This window comes from Periplaneta americana, chromosome 7 (genome assembly GCF_040183065.1).
Source record: "Periplaneta americana isolate PAMFEO1 chromosome 7, P.americana_PAMFEO1_priV1, whole genome shotgun sequence".
Taxonomy (NCBI): Eukaryota; Metazoa; Arthropoda; class Insecta; order Blattodea; family Blattidae; genus Periplaneta; species Periplaneta americana.
Genome location: NC_091123.1, coordinates 120,535,910 through 120,553,201, shown reverse-complemented (window position 1 = coordinate 120,553,201; position 17,292 = coordinate 120,535,910). Strand labels below are relative to the sequence as shown.

The 17,292-nt window shown below is 34.2% G+C and overlaps 1 long non-coding RNA gene across 1 annotated transcript in view; it reads left to right on the top strand.

The window, feature by feature from the left end:
• The window catches only part of LOC138703403 (uncharacterized), a 28,199-nt gene extending 11,187 nt beyond the window's left edge, over positions 1-17,012 (top strand). The window contains exons 2-4 of the long non-coding RNA XR_011333152.1: positions 1,854-1,983; positions 2,271-2,447; positions 8,575-17,012. This is a non-coding gene — a long non-coding RNA (uncharacterized lncRNA). The remainder of the gene's footprint in view (positions 1-1,853; positions 1,984-2,270; positions 2,448-8,574) is intronic.
• The last annotated feature ends 280 nt before the right edge of the window (positions 17,013-17,292 follow it).

Below are 17,292 nucleotides of genomic sequence, written 5' to 3'. Positions count from 1 at the left end.
TCCTGCATAATCTTTTTAAAAACACATAGCGGATTTTGTGGGCACAGCGACATTATGTTATTGGGTCAAAATCGTTTTTTGAGCAAAATAACAGGTTTTGGAAAAAACCATTCAATTACAGGTACAGTTGAAATATTGTAACGTATGATAGCAATTATCGTGTGTAGCAGTCTTTCTTTGCCCGTTCATATGTCGTGACTCCAGAGGAGGTTATGTTTTGTAAACAAAAGCCTCCCTTTCATAGTCGAATCTATAAGAAGACAAGTTAGGTCACTAACCATAAAAAATCCACGACTGTGTAGTAATGGTTAGCAAAAGTCTGACTGTGAAACGAGTAGGCCCGGGTTCAAATTCTGGTTGGGACAAGCTACCTGGTTGAGATTTTTCTGGGGTTTCCCTCAGCCCATTAAGAGCAAATGTTGGGTAATTTCCGGTGCTGGACCCTGGACTCATTTCGCTGGCATTATTACCTTCATTTTACTCTGACAATATCATAGCAGTTGATGAGTTCTCATAAAATAAATAAAAAACTAACCATAAAAATACATGTAGCTTTTTTGAATAGTGAATAAACCCGATTTAATCATGCTTTATTAAACTTGCGCTCTAGGTAATGAATTTTTGCTGCAAAATATTAGAGCTCCACAGAAACATACAAAAAGCCCGTCGATCATATGAGCAATTTTCCTGTCGCTATGGATGGAGACACTTTAAACAGATCTTTTAAACAAAGGTAAGACCCTGCAGTATGATGAATGTTGATATAATTCTGCTGGTACGAATGGGTATTTAATAACAAAGTATTTAATTATATTTTAATGTTTTGTCATTACAATCCTAATTAAGTAATAGCAATCATATGTAATAGAAATCGCATCATAATATCACTGTGTTTCAAATTATACTTATAAATATTGTAATTCTGAAATGTTGCCACATTTTTAAAAAAGTTATAAATATTTTCTATTCCAAATAACCATATCTTTCACCACCTAGCATTTCACATTGAACCACCCTATTAAAATCATATAGGAACTACTACTCGTCCAAGTTAAATCTGCGTCCAAAAAGAATGTGAATCACCGTTTCTTCTCCCTCTGGCCTTTGTGATCTGAGTAAATACTAAACTAATAAAGAGGTGTTTACTATTCGTGACAGCAAGTTGTATGAGATAGTGGTGATAACATGTGTGTAGGAAGTGTTGAAAGTGTTGTACCTGTATAAACACTTTGAAAGTGTTAATATTATGCACCATATTTCTTACACACATTATATATATATATATATATATATATATATATATATATATATATATATATTATTACCTCACTCATTGCATTATCTCTTGTAACATGATCACTCACAGACGAAACAATAGGTTGTATACTAACAACTAGAGCAATTAGAGCTACTGGCGCTCGTCTCTTGCATTCATGCGACACAAATTTAACTTGGGGGTGTGTAATATGTGATATTATTGTTTTTCCTTGTATGCATATAGTCAAGTTTTGGGTTTTCTGTTAGCATGTGACACTGAAGGTTTTTTGATGAGAAAAATTGAAAAATGGTATAACTTTCAGAGGAAAGGCAGTTTTGAATGTGAAGATTATTAGAAAAATAGTTTTAAAAAATTAGAAAGAATTGATTGATGTAGATAACCTAAAAGTTAGTCTTTAACACATGTATTAAAGACGTAGAACACTTCAAAATGAACGCAAAACGCACATTTCAATTCACTTAGTATATGCAAGGCATACCAAAAGCCTAAACTAACCTAACCTAACTTCTTACAGATTCGTATATGCAAGACATGCGGAAAGCCTAAACTAACCAACCTAACTAACCTGTTACAGATTCCCACACTACAGGACTTAGAAAAATGCAAGTTGGAAATTTCAGCATTGTGTGCTATGGAAAAGCCCAAGTTTTTGCTGAAAGTACAGGACTAGAGAAATGGTGCAAGGCTCAGTATTGCATTCTGAGGCAAGTAAGATGTAACTGTCAAGTTTCGAATTTCATCAGTAAAAGTACAGAGTTTCTTGTATTGCTTCTGTGATTATGGTGATTTTATGTAGATACTGTGAGCTCTAAAATGGTTATTGGACTGTTGCAAATTTTGAACAAGTGTAAATCATGCCATGAATTACAGCATAAAGAAACAAGTCGTGATCAGATGACATCTGAGTGTCTTATAGTAATGTTGAACATTTCCGATTCATCAGTTTGGGATGGTAAAATAAATAATTGCTCTTTCTCTTTTCTGTCTTCAGATTTGTTTCAACAAAGTAGAAAACAGTAGGTTTTGGAGACTAAAGTTATGCTGGGTGATGTAACTTCTCTACCTAGTAGAAGTGTGAGGAACCTGCAGTATACCATATATCTTAGACTGAATGAAGAGAGCAATGGAAAATCGCTTCCAGTCATATGGACGGAGACGAGAGTACCAGGTGTGTAGACCTACTCAGTTTTATTTCAGTTAATTGTAAGTTTTCATCAGAGTGACTATCAGAAGATGCTTGGGTAACAACGTAAGTGAAAATTAACCTTCCATTAGGCTTGCCAGTTTGCAGAACACCATAGTTGCAATGGGTCTGCCAGACTCATACTGTTGTTTCTTATCATGTTGGTGATTATTCTTATTTTGAGAGTACAGTAAAATCCCTTGTATCCGGTACCCAAATAACCAGCAATACCAAAACAATGCCACTTTTGACTAGGCCAAAAAAAAAAGTCAGAACAGTCAGACGAAGATGTGAGTGGGTTTCTTGGATTGCATATGCCACTTACTGTTTACTCTTTACATTGTTCATGTGTGAAAACATAGACAGAAAACCCCGTTATGTCCCTTGAGTAGATCGCGTAACATCAGTAAGCTGTCACTTGGGCATTGCAAACAATGCACAGAGACGATATCTTTAAATTTACCACTTGAACTCGCCTGTTTCGAAGGAATGTTGGACAAGTCTAAATAGGAAAGTGTGAAATTCTCTGTTCCTACAACACATAAAAGGTTCATTCGAGTGATAGATAATATATATAAACAAGAAGACATTAGAGATATGTTGAAGAGGTTCAAATCATCTAGTGCTATTTCACCTTCATAGTTGCGATGTTGGCTACACTCGAAGGAGTGTTGGACAAGTCTTAAATAGGAAAGTGTGAAATTCTCTGTTCCTACAACGCGTGAAAGATTCATTCGAGTGATAGATAGTATAGATAAACAAGAAGACATTAGAGATATGTTAAAGAGGTTCAAATCATCAAGTGCTATTTCACCTTCATAGTTGCGATGTTGGCTACACTCCTCTTCATGTTACATGCCCGCTATTTAAAATTATCATAAGGTTACGAAAATATTTAGTATTTTTAAGCTATTATGTATTACAATAACTTATGAACTAATGAATGTACAGCTGTCAAAAAAAAAAAAGTGGCCACACTCGTGAACAGCGAATATTTTCAAAGTCCACTTCGGGTCGCGGCAATGTTACACGATGCATGTGCTTGTACAAGCAGTTCCCGAGCTATGAAAGTGTTCCATGTCTGCGCCTCGTAGGCCAGCGGTAGAGTGCTTGTTTAGTGATTCAAAGGTTGTGGGTTCGGGCCTTCTTCAAGTTTTCATTTTATTTTTTAATCGTTCTTTAGCGATGTAAATGCTATTCAAATTATCATTTATATTCAGTTATCGTTCTTTATGGATATCACGTTATTTATATTTTGTTATCGTTCTTTAGAGATATGAATAAAATTCAAGTCATCATTTGTATTGTTATCGTTTTATAACGATATGAATAACAATTTTTATTATTGTATCTTCAATGGTGGTTAGCCCTATTTTACATATGTATGTTAGGGCTATAGTTTCATACACAAAAAAGATAAGCATAAAGAGAAATAGAAAAGAAAATTAAATTAGCTTACGCGATGTAAACAAAACATAAACAAACCGTAAATTAGGCATTGCGATTGCAAAATAAATATCAGGTATCAATTTGAAACATACAAAAACATTAACAACACACATACGTAACACTTCTATAACACAAATATGCAGCCTTCCGTACCATACATCATGAATTAATACACAATAGTCATACAAACACAATCAAACTATAATTACGACATTGCGACGACATCAAGCATCACATAACTGACTCACATACATAACAAATCAAGCATCCGTTACAACACATACACTTCAACATAGTAACCACACTTTTAAAAGTTACAAATTTGGCTCCAAGAAGAACAAATAGGACACTGTTACTAATTACTATTCTTCTACAATTTCTTAAATATATCTGTAATAAATCTGTTAAATTCCGATATGAATAATATTCACGTTTTTTATATTGTTATCGTTCTTTAGCGATATAGATAATATTCAAGTTATCATTTATATTCTGTTTTCCTTCATTAGCATTATAAAATAATATTCAAGTTATTTATATTGTTATTGTTCTTTCGCAATATAAATAATCTGTATTTTATGTAAGTAATTATTATAACACAAATAACCATCCTTCTTTGTAAAATAGGTTATTTTATTTAGATAATTAAATAAGTATTATATAATATCTTATATTAATTAAACAAACCGATATTTATCACTTATATTCTGTTATCGTTCTTTAGTGATACTGTATAAATCATATTCTAGTTATTTATATTGTAATCGTTCTTTAGAGATATAAATAACATAAATTTAATATTAGGTTTGGAAAAATCCAGTTGCATAATACTGGTATTAGTTTTTCTTTTTGTATTATTACATTATACTATCTTGAACCACAATAAAATGAAAAGGAGTAACGAGGAATTGAACCTGAGACGTTGACATCTAAATTTCGACGTTCGTCCGCTGAGCTACGAGGGCAAAAGTGTGGAAACATTTTCGGAAAAATTGGCCCAATCACACTCTAAGATTTTCTGATGATTCGTAGAAGCTAGTCCAGGATGCGGGGGGCAAAGGCTAATTGAGATTTCCCGGTCTCTGATCGGGTCAAACATCCTGATAGAATTAATATTTAACCCTTGCCGTGACTTTCGGTGAAGTCCGGAGGGCCCAATTAGTCAAATCCACTCTCCTCATCTCCATGCTTGGGTCCCCTGGAATTTAATAAGATGCGAAAGAGATAGTGGTGTGCGGAAAGCAACGGGATGTTACCGCATTTAGGCCTATCCTTCCCAAGAAAAACTGCAAACATGAACAAAGGAAGCTTTTAATAGAAGAAGGATATTCTGCGGACCTCTGGAAAAAGAACTAAGGAAGAGACTAGTGAAGTGCTTTGTGTGGAGTGTGGCATTGTATGGGGAAGGAACATGGACATTACGACGAAATTAAGAGAAACGAATTGAAGCATTTGAAATGTGGATGTGGTGAAGAATGGTGCGTGTGAAGTGGACAGACAGAATAGGAAATAAAATTGTGTTTGAAAAAGTGAGTGAAGAAAGAATGATGCTGAAACTGATTAGAAAGAGAAAAAGGAATTTGTTGGGTCTCTGGTTGAAAAGAATAATAGAAGACATTAGGATATGTGGATCATATGCGGAGACTAAGAGGAAGGCAGAAAATAGGAAAGATTGGAGATTGCTGGGTTTGCAATGAAAGACCTGCCCATGGACAGAACACTTATGTATGTGGGTATGTTCAGAATGCCTGGAATATTGTGTCTAAGAACAGTCGCTATTTGCAAAGACTAGTCAATTCCATGCCCACTCGACTGCAAGATGATCGAGATAAGAGGAAGATAGACTAAATATTGAATTGTGGCTTTTTGTTTTGTTTTTTGAACGCTTAATTGTTTGAATGTTTTAAGGCCGACACCAGTAAATTTGTTTTGTTTATGCCACGAAAGATATTTTTATTGAGAATAAAATCTTTTTTCTTTCCATTTGCAGCCACAATATCATAATGATAAAGTCATGGTATAATATATTAATGAACCTGATGTTAATTACTAAAATAATCGTAAAAGAGAAAGGAGCCATTATGTATAGTTTGTCTCTCTCAAAAACAGAACAAAAAAGAACATAAAAAGCACGAGGTTGTAGTCGAACGCAGGACCTCATGAATAAGAGGCTTGAATGCTACCATTACGCTATCAAATCACAGAGAGAATACTTCAATTATAACTGTAGATATCAGGCAACGTGGTCCAACAACATGTAACATCGCCTGTCTCCGAATTATAGCGAAGATACCCGAAGGGAACTTTGTTCCAGGAGAGCGGCCACTTTTTCTTTTGACAGCTGTACATTACCATATTCAGTACTAAAAATAAACATTGTACGTATTTCAAAACCTTATTTTTAAATATCTATATGAAAATTACTAAATTTCAAGATGGAAAAAAATTTTTGTGCAGTACAGTATGTCTTTACATAACCTATAAACGTATTTTGCAATTATCAAGCAAAATCAGTTATCCGGCACTGGCTTTCTCCCACAGTTGCCGGATATGAGGAATTCTACTGTATATAATTTACTATAAATGTTACATATGTACAAAATGTCTTTTCTTCAGAATTAGACTTGAAATGAGGAATAGAACCATATAATATCTTCATTATAAAATAGTTATAATGAATGAACTTGGAAATTAATTAGTCACACTGACATGTCCTTTCTCTGCATTTTCCACAAGCAGACAACTTTCGAAAATATTTTTGCATATATATAGGTGAAATTCTCAATAGCCGTGAAATAAAGGTAGCTGTTTTCCAGCAGGGATGTTTCAACCGTGAGAATACTGTGTCTTACACTTACAATTGTGTGTTTTGCGCAAGCCCGTGGCCGAGGTAACACAGGGATTTTCTCTGGGATCTTTGATCCCTTTGGCATCCCAAATATTCAGAAAGCTCCATCATTATCTCATCTCTTTGCAGATGTAGCATAGACCAGCCTCCTGTGTCGCACTCTGGGCAATGACTCCAGTGGTAATTTGGTCTATACAACTGACTTCATATGGGTGAAAGACGAACAGTCAAGTACAAGACTTGTTGCATGGGATCTATCAGTCCCAAATGACACATCAGGTGATGTCGGTCATACGTGTGAAGTTATTATTAGAGTGAACAGCATAACACTAACAAAGGTGTGGTGCAAGATGTTCTAAGTAGACAAGAAAGTAGACCCATCTGTTGTTAAAATATTAAACTCATGTGCTGCTAATGGAAGGTTAAGTAAATAGTGGAAATCCTTTGCGCATTTTAACATGAATTATTGCAATTTTGCTATTTATTACTATTGTTGTTGCTCTTTCTTGCTCACAATATTTTTCATATAACTGTAAACTGGGAAAATAAGATTAACAGACAATGAACCACATGATTACTGTTCATGCTAGCTAGATGTCGTGTAAATGTTTTGAGGAAAGCCTAAATTCTTGTTCTCTGTATTGCTTTCAAATCATCTACTTCAAGCCCTTATTTCTGCCGTAACTTTTATAAATGATAATTATATTTTTCACCATCACTACACTCAATCGATCACCAAATTGATTTATCATCATGACTAATATTGTTTGTTGTTCTCTAGTGCCTTGCATTTGGCAATGAAGCCATTAGCACCTAATATTGTTTGTTATTTTGTTACTTTTTCTTTCATTATGTTTTCCCTCTTAACCATTTGTACTAATTTGCTTATGTTTGAAAGGAACCTAAATCAGGCCACCAAAGTTGATATTGAGAATAAGTCTATATATGAATCTTGTCTACTGTATCTTTCTCAAAAGTACAACATCCCTCTTAAAAAAATGGTCTATCATTGGTTTGCTGTTTGGCAGTAGAGGTTCTATTACAAAATTCACATGGAATTATCTTAAAGAACTTCACAGTCCTTTGATTATGTAATGTCTATTCTCATAAATATTATCAAGGATTCTCTTCAAATATTACATCATCATCTCTGTTTCAATTAATCCACTTATATTTATTTGGCTTCAACAATTAACTTTCTTTTTTCTTTAATGTTTCAAATCACATATTGTATATGTTTATTGTATCCAGGACCCTTGTGGTCACTCAAATTCTTTGAGCTGATGTCTTTAATGAATAAATAAAAAAAATACAATCTATGGATGTATATTTTGCTTTCTTATATATCTCGATTTTGTATTACCTCAGTTCTGCTTTTATTTTGTGAGATGTTAGTATTTTTCTTCTTTTCACTTTTCGTTTAGTTTCACTGCGTGACTATCTTTTATTGTGTATTTATGATCTGGTGGAGTGTAAGAGAATACCTTATGGTCTTAACTCCGCCAGTGTAAATAAATAACATTAACTGGAGTACCATTTTTCAGTTTTCTTGAAAGTCTCTAAGTCCCATAGTCCTTGACAGGACTATTATTATTGTTATTTTAAAAAACGAAAATGTTAAAATGGGATTTTACTGTATACTCTTGCAGATGGAAGAATACTCAGAAAGTAAATAAAGCACAGGTGATGTCCCAAGATTTTTGGACTATTTGGATTTTATAGCTCCTCATACTAGTTCACATTCCCATTGTTATTCGTTGTTAACATTGATGCAGCTATTATACATAAATAGTGTTTTGGGTCTTGTGCTGTCAGGTGTGGAGCAGGAAGTCCAAGAAGTTGCAGCCTCCATTGGAATAATCCTGTGTACTAGACATTTAGGAACCAATGACGTCACTTGTCAATTACAACAAACCTATTGTGGCACCTGTCTGGAGTGTTCTGGTTGCGTCGGGGAGTTGCGCGCGCATCCAGCAAGAGGGAAGGCACGGGGAAACGAAACTCGAGTTTCAGTAGACGCTGTAGCGCAGCACGGAGCGAGGGGAAAGAACTGCGGTCCCGGCGCAGAGTGGAGAGAGCAGAAGTAAGGAAGCAGCTAGAAGCGGCCCAGAGGCTTCACGAAGCAGAACATTCTAGACGATCATGGTAAATAACACTGTGAGTTGTCGACGAAAGTCAGTCAGTTGCGAGGGAGTCAGCCTTCAAGTCTTGGACAGCAGCGAGGTGAACTTGAGTGAGTCCGTAACTGTGGCAGTATCCAGGTGAGTGCAACATATCCGGAGGTCTTGGGTTCGACATGCAGGGAACTGCATCTGGAAGGCTTGGGTTCGAAGTGCAGGGACCGCATCTGGAAGGCTTAGGTTCGATGTATAATGAACTGTATCTGGAAGGCTTGGGTTCGAAGTGCAGTGAACTGTATCTGGAAGGCTTGGGTTCGACGTACAGTGAACTTGAACAGTGAGCTAGAAGAACTACCCCAGGCGAACGAATTGTGAACTGAGAACTGACAGTTTTGTTCTGCACATAGTTCTTTGAGAACATTAGTTGAAATTAGGAGTATATTGTTGTTCTTCTCAATAATAGTGTATTGTCATTGTCGTCGTGTGGAGTGCAATAACTATTGTGTTCCTGTGTTGAGTGGAGTATCCATTGTTATAGGGTGAATTGTTAAGAATAAAAGTTGCGTTGTTATCGGAGCGTGGTGAAAAAGTTGAATAAAAGTTACACTATACTTCCTTGCACCATGCACCACTGTTTCATTCATATGGCATACCATCAACACTCAGTGCCTTCAAATTAACTAAATCAACTGTAGAGTATAAGATTGTAATAGACAGAAATGTTACTTAAATATTACATTCTTTCATTGGAAAAGTGCACTTCTTATTTATATCTAAATAGCATGTAATGAAATTAAACAAATCGTCGTTGTTTCTGCAATAACTCCTATGTGCAAAATATAACATTTTTCAGTAGGAAGAACAAACACATTTATTCATTCTATGGCAGCCATGCATAGGAGATTGTGAATTCTTACATTTTCGAAATAAAGTTACATATAAGGGATTTTATTAGTTGCTGTATCACTATTTAAGTTATTTAATAGAACAAAAATCTGAAAATCGATAAATATGTCACATAGGAGTTATTGCAGGAACAACGACGAAATACTGAACACACAATGTATTATATCAGGAATTCTCAAGCCACTGGTGGTACACAATGAAATTTGTAAAAATAACCAATTGTGAATATGTATTTAGATCTCTCAGTTCTAATATTGGCAACAACAATGAGTGTGCTTTGTTTTCAGCTTCTATGTTTCCTTATACACAAAAGAAAATTTTTATGTTTGCTTATGTTGAAAGCTCTCTTGATGAGAATTATATTAGTTTCATTCCACAAGTGTTGGCTGCCATTATTTGGGAACAGAGTTCTGGAGCTAGGTTCTTTACAGAAGAACTTCATTCAGAACTTTGATTAAAGAAATCCATTTTTAATCATGTAAAAAAAAAAATTGCCTTCAGAGATTTCTGCTTAAAAATAGGTAATAAAGCTTAATTGTAAGAGCCTTCATACCTTTTCTACAACAAATCTGCCAGATTTTTGTATTCAAAGACAAAAGGCGTACCCATCATTGGTTATAAATGCAGTAAATTTTTTTTTTCTTTCTCTACAACATACTTAATGTAAAAGTAGTTTTTCTTCTTCAGAAACTTTTAAGAATAAATAAAAAATTCAACACGACCAGACGTTACAACTTTAAAAGCTGTTCCTGACATGAAAAACCTAGTGTCATAAAAAAAAAAAAAGACTGTGCTTCTCATTAAAAACATATTTTGTAATTCAAGACCTAACTTTCTAAAGGGGCTGAGCACCAATTTTTCAAATTTCATTTCATTTAGTCTAGGGGAGGTACATCCTTTTGAGCATATCCTACTAAATGGGTTTTGTCACAATTCAGTTGTAAGTGACTCACTCGTGAGCCGAAAGACGGTGTTGGAGGTACGTATCTCAACATGCATTTGGTTGTGTATCTCAGAAACTTGTTTTTGGCGCTTAGCCCCTTTAGAAAGTTAGGTCTTCAGTTTCTAAACATAGTAAATGTAATATTATGAAAATACCTTTTGATATAAATTCCTACATTTGTGCTGGTAATGGTACCTCTCCTTTCAATACACTGTATTACCGGTACTCAGAGAAAAGGGTTTGAGAATGTCTGTATTATGTTATACATTCCCTTTGCAACAAAGTTTCAAGCTGATGTGAATATATTGGGTTAAATGTGTCGATTTCTATCTTTCATCATTCAAGAAAGTTAAAAATTCGAGTAAGAAAGAGATTTGAATGAGATGATGATTTCTCTGTGTTTGGTAATATATAAAATACGTAAATGTTTTCTAGCACAGTTTAAACACAAAAATTGAACTGTATATCATCTGTATTTTTTCTTACACGTTTAAAAGCAATGTACATGATAATGACCTTCCACTTCCCTATTCAGAACAAGCCAGGTGAAGAGGTTGTTCAGAGCAACACATCCTGATGCGCACTCACTACTGATTATGTGTTGTACAATCTCATAATTTACATATTTTAAAATGTTTCTGGAAAACTATTCAAAATATAGCAAAATGGTATGTGACTTTTTTGTTACTCTTTACTGAAGGAATCATCTGCCAGAATTAATGAGATAACTTACGGTTCATTCTTTATAACAGAGACTCATTAGTTTGCACAAATACTGTTCATTTTCAGATTGTGGCAGAAAATAAATATGATTTGTAGAAACATATGAATGAAGCTGTAGATGTGCACAGGCCAGTTTATGCAGATTTGTTTGTGTCTGCAAACGACAGTTTACAGTGAGACTATATAGTTTTAGCTGTAGCTCAGGGAATCACAGCTATATTTGCAGGGATGTATAAATAGCTCAGGTGTCTAAGAATATACATTACTGGTACCAATCAAAAGTTTTCGATCAGCTATGAAAATAACTATATACTTTATTTCAATGTACAAAAACATCGGAAAAACTAAATAGCCCGACAAAATAAATATTTTCTCTCTCTAGCATTATGATATGATAGAATATTCAAAACGAAATCCCTGTTTTAACAACAAAATCATAATTGTTGTGATAGGTGATCGAAAACTTTTGACCAGTAGTGTACTTTTATTTTTAAATTACCGGTACTAATAATTTTAGAATAATCTGATAAGGTTTTCTTTTTTGCTAAGATAAAGAAAAATAGCTACAGAGAGAAGAATTGATAATATTTTGTCATTATGCTCAATTTCAGTAATGCTAGATTTAGTGGTAACTGGTAAGAGAGCTTAATTGGTAACACTAATGTTGTGGTTATGTTCATAGTAATTTCCTTTTCAGCTTCAGAACCTGCAAGTTGACTTTCTCAGGGCTCTACTAGAATGCATGCCCAGATACTATGACGTTACCAAAGTAGCACACTGAACAGAAAAATATTGACAACTGGTCAGTCAGTCTGGATATCGACATTTTCGTTATCTTTGTACGAGGAGCAGTAAGAAACTAATTCCTTGTAATTTTCCATATATGATTTGTGTGTCACTGATGGCTTCTAGAAGTTTGTGAACCAGTGTGTGTATGCTGCATTCGTCTGTTGTCAAGTAGAAAAATACATGGACAAGATGGAAGGCGACTATCACGGACGAAGGTGAGCTGTGTGGTTCCATGTGGAAGGCATCAGAGCTGCAGAAATTCATAGATACTTAACTGTGGTATGGTTACGGATTTTCGGCACAAAGGACTTTGCAATGCATGCAATGAAAACATCCAGGAATTCCCCAGCCCAAGGAATTTCATCCTACTCCATCTACATGGCAAGCAGAAAGGACACTTCAGACATACTCTTTTTGGACTGGCTTCCACAAGGAACGACCATCAACAGTGAGGTGTACTGCAAGACCATTATACATCTGAGATGCAGAAGTCAGCAATGGCAAAAGAGAAGTAGTCACGAGAAATTTTGCTCCAACATGATAATGTATGGTCCCCCACCGGCAAAACTACGACTGAAAAGTTGGCATCACTAGGTTTCACTGTTGTGCCTCACATACCATATTCACCATACCTCACTTCGTCGAATACTCTTTATTCGACAACATGAAGGACTTGCTGCAGGGTCGAAAATTCGCAATAACGAGGAACTGCAGGCAGCTGTCCGTGAATGGTGGTTTAGTACCCTGAAAGAATGGTTCTGCTATGCCATTATGAAGTTGCCAGGAAAATGGAAATGGTGCATTGACTTTGGTGGGGAGAGATCCCATTGTGTTCAACCATGTTGCATAATAAATAAGTTATAAAAACTGCTATTATAAATTATTTCCAAACACACTATGCGCTAAAGACTAAGTATATGATTATGTCTCGTGACCAGAATATTGTACGAAATGGAAATATAAAAATTGGAGATTTATCCTTCGAAGAGGTGGAAAAATTCAAATATCTTGGAGCAACAGTAACAAATATAAATGACACTCGGGAGGAAATTAAACGCAGAATAAATATGGGAAATGCGTGTTATTATTCAGTTGAAAAGCTCTTATCATCCAGTCTGCTGTCCAAAAATCTGAAAGTTAGAATTTATAAAACAGTTATATTACTGGTTGTTCTGTATGGTTGTGAAACTTGGACTCTCACTCTGAGAGAGGAACATAGGTTAAAAGTGTTTGAGAATAAGGTGCTTAGGAAAATATTTGGGGCTAAGTGGGATGAAGTTACAGGAGAATGGAGAAAGTTACACAACACAGAACTGCACGCATTGTATTCTTCACCTGACATAATTAGGAACATTAAATCCAGACGTTTGAGATGGGCAGGGCATGTAGCACGTATGGGCGAATCCAGAAATGTATATAGAGTGTTAGTTGGGAGACCGGAGGGAAAAAGACCTATGGGGAGGCCGGGATGTATATGGGAGGATAATATTAAAATGGATTTGAGGGAGGTGGGGTATGATGATAGAGACTGGATTAATCTTGCACAGGATAGGGACCGCTGGCGGGCTTATGTGAAGGCGGCAATGAACCTTTGGGTTCCTTAAAAGCCATTTGTAAGTAAGTAAGTACTATGCGCTATTAGTGTGAACACAGATGTTCTATTACGCACTTCAGAAGTTAATAAACCCCAAAGCATCCAGCCAGTGGTAGTAGTGACAACAGAGAAAAAGAGCTTTATTGACGAGCTGAACAAAGACAACTGCCATGTTATAAAGTGAATTGCATAGTGTGGTAAATATTGGACCACAATGAAAGAACTCGGTTACAAGAAGATTTGTGCTCCTGAAAGTGCTAACAAACAAGTACAAAGAAGTTCAAAAATTTTTTTGTATGAAACTTCTTCAGTGTTATGAGACTGAAGCTTTTCTGTCAAGCAAGATAACGAAACCTTGATCTATTATTAGAACCCTGAGATGAAGAGACAGTCGATAGAACAACAATCCATCAGAATTCACCATCCAAAGAGAAGTTGAAAAGGAGCCTTCTATTACTTAAGTCATGGCAGCAACACCTCGGGAAAGTAGTCTTGCTTATGGACTTTTTGAAGAGAGGCACTACCATCAACTGATTGATGTGTAGCCATGTTATAAATATTGAAAACACATCTCTATGGAAAATTCAACTGGAGAAGAACCTGAATGTCGTTCTCTTCATGACAACACACCAATATATATATAAGGGAATCAGTTGCAAAACCAAGATGAATTCTTCTTCCTTACTCACCTCATAATCCAGATCTGGCACAACAGACTAGGACTACCACCTCTTGAGTCTGTTGAAGGATACACTTCATGGACACCATTTTGGAGATGGCAACATACTTACAAAAACTGTTTGGAAGCTCTCAAGAGTTGAAGCAAGGAATTTTATGAGATGGAATATGTTTTTGGCTCAAAAGTAGAAAAAAATCATGTGTTTCTTAATGATCAAAGATTACTTCACATAAAAACCATAATTGTCGGTATTTCATTTATTCCCCTAAAAATAGACAAGGCATTAATTTCATACAGCTCCTCATTATTATTATTATTATTATTATTATTATTATTATTATTATTATTATTATTATTATTATTTCTACTCTTGTTGAGATCCTGATAACTTAAAAATTACGAAAAAAAAAATGATATATTTGTTATTTACCAGTACTATCAAATTCTTAAAAAAAAAAAAGCCAAACCAGAAATGATCTAGAATTATTGTAAGTGCTGGCATATTAAATAAGACTTTTGCAATATTGTGAACATAAAACAAACAACACCATGCAAGAATTCAAACCTAAACATTGTCATTCTAATTCCATTATCATTTATCTAAAAAGATGTAACTTTTTAGGAGAAAGAAAAGAATGTTTATTTCGCTCCCTAATGCTAACTAAATTGCAATTTCATTAAAAAAAAAAAAAAGTGACACAATGTTTATCTCAATTATTGATTACAAAATTGAGTAAAATTATTATTAGAAACGGAAAATACAACACAAATACCACATAATGAATTTTGTGTAAAAATTCAGATATGTGGTATTGGAATTAGAACGATATGTAACTTCACATTTTTATGTTTTCAGTTTTTTCTCCTCTCCATCTGCATTAAAAAATATATTAAGTCATGAAAGTACTTTGTCATTGTACATTTCATGTGATTTGCAGAAATTCCCCTGTCTTATGTTCCAAATTGAAAACCTGAATTGACAAATATTCTGAGTCCATTGGAGTAAATTGTTCAGGAGACCAAGAAAACTACATAGGTTTGCTATAAGAGTATTGAAATAAATATTTGTATAATTTAAAAACACAAGTTTAGAGTCGGATCTGGGATATTCTTTTTAACAGGATGATAGCCAATGCAAAACACAACATATGTCAGGTAAAAAGTCAAATTCGGTCAATTTTGGACTTGGGATATTTGTCAATTCAGGTTTTCAATTATATTTCCGTTTCATGGTTTATTATCTTGAAATTGTTTTTTGCACTCCTTAAGAAGAAGATAAAAGTTCGTTTTTGGAATTGTACACTCAAGATGTCTTTTAAAATCCCAAGGAGTAAGATAAGGATTTCAGTTATACATCATTAACTTCACTCAGATTAACAAAATAACCTTGATGCAAAATGTAAGAAGCGGAAACTACAAAACTGTATGGCAGTTTGGATCCTGACTAGCTTTGCTATCCTATTTCTTAAGTTATTTGCTGCAAGAAACGATTTCTAAGAGTTCAATTGTGGCTTTGTATATAGAAAAGTAAATTTTTCACAAATAAATCGTTGGTTTACAAGCAAAACACATTAAGTAAAAAATATTACTTCTGAGAAAAAAGGCATTTGAACGTTCTTGACAAAATTGAATCCTCAAAATATTATTTTTAGTAAGTTGTTTCTCTTTATATGTATTTAATTTTCTCTTTCTAAATGTGTACACATAAATTATCTCCAATATATATGCCTTTTTCTCATAAGTAATATTTTTTATTTAATGTGTTTTGCTTATAAACTGACGAAATGTTACTTTTATTTTGCTGTTTTTGTAATAGCTGGGATTATGTAAATGTTAAATGTGTCATTAATTCTCAGTATTGTTATGTGAACTTTTCATTTGAAGATATAATTTTGTAAATAATATTTTTTTTTTTTTACCCAGTGTGTTTTAAGATTTATTATAATTAATATAATTGTGAAAAAATTGGAAAAATCACCAATTTGTTTAATTATTTTCCAATTAATAATTCTGTATTAAAATTATAATTCTGTTGTATTACTATTATTATGGAGAATTTACTTGTAGACAAAGAATGAATAAGACAAAATTTGTCCGCTAGTTTAAGAAAAATCATTGTACATAAAGAAGAGTGAGGGCTTGCTAAAAGCCACTCTTTTTAGTATCAGCAGTGCTAAGATGTATATTTTTGTGAATATCTCTCAGACTCTATTTTTGTATTTCATATAATGACATAGTAAAAGTACATTCTTTTGTAGGACTGAAGTGGGTTAAACTAGTGATACATGCTATTTCATAGCACATCAAATCTTGCTTTCTGAAGTTTGTGTCAATATTTCAGTTTACTATTATAATGAACAACAAACATTTGTCCCAAGTTTTTATAGATAGAGGTACTGTTGATTGTTAACTAACAGGCTTGAACATTGAAGAGATTCTTTGATCTTAACTGATGTAATAGGATCATATTTAAAATAAACAGTGTTAGTAAATTTTAAATTTATATTCATTTTCTCTCACTGAGAATTTTCCTCCAAACTTGAATGAACTCATTGTTGTATATCTCGAAATATATTGGGATATGCAACAGCATGTTCATTCAAATGTCAGTTGCCTTTTCTTTCATCTCCTCTCCAATACCTCCTGGAACACACTCAGAGCCAGTTGTATAAAGCATTTTAACTGACATTAAAGGTTAAAAATTGCCGCCAGTCAAATTGAACCCTGATTTCTGTTGTACCAACAGTAATCTAAGTTCACGTTGTCTCATCTAAGTTCA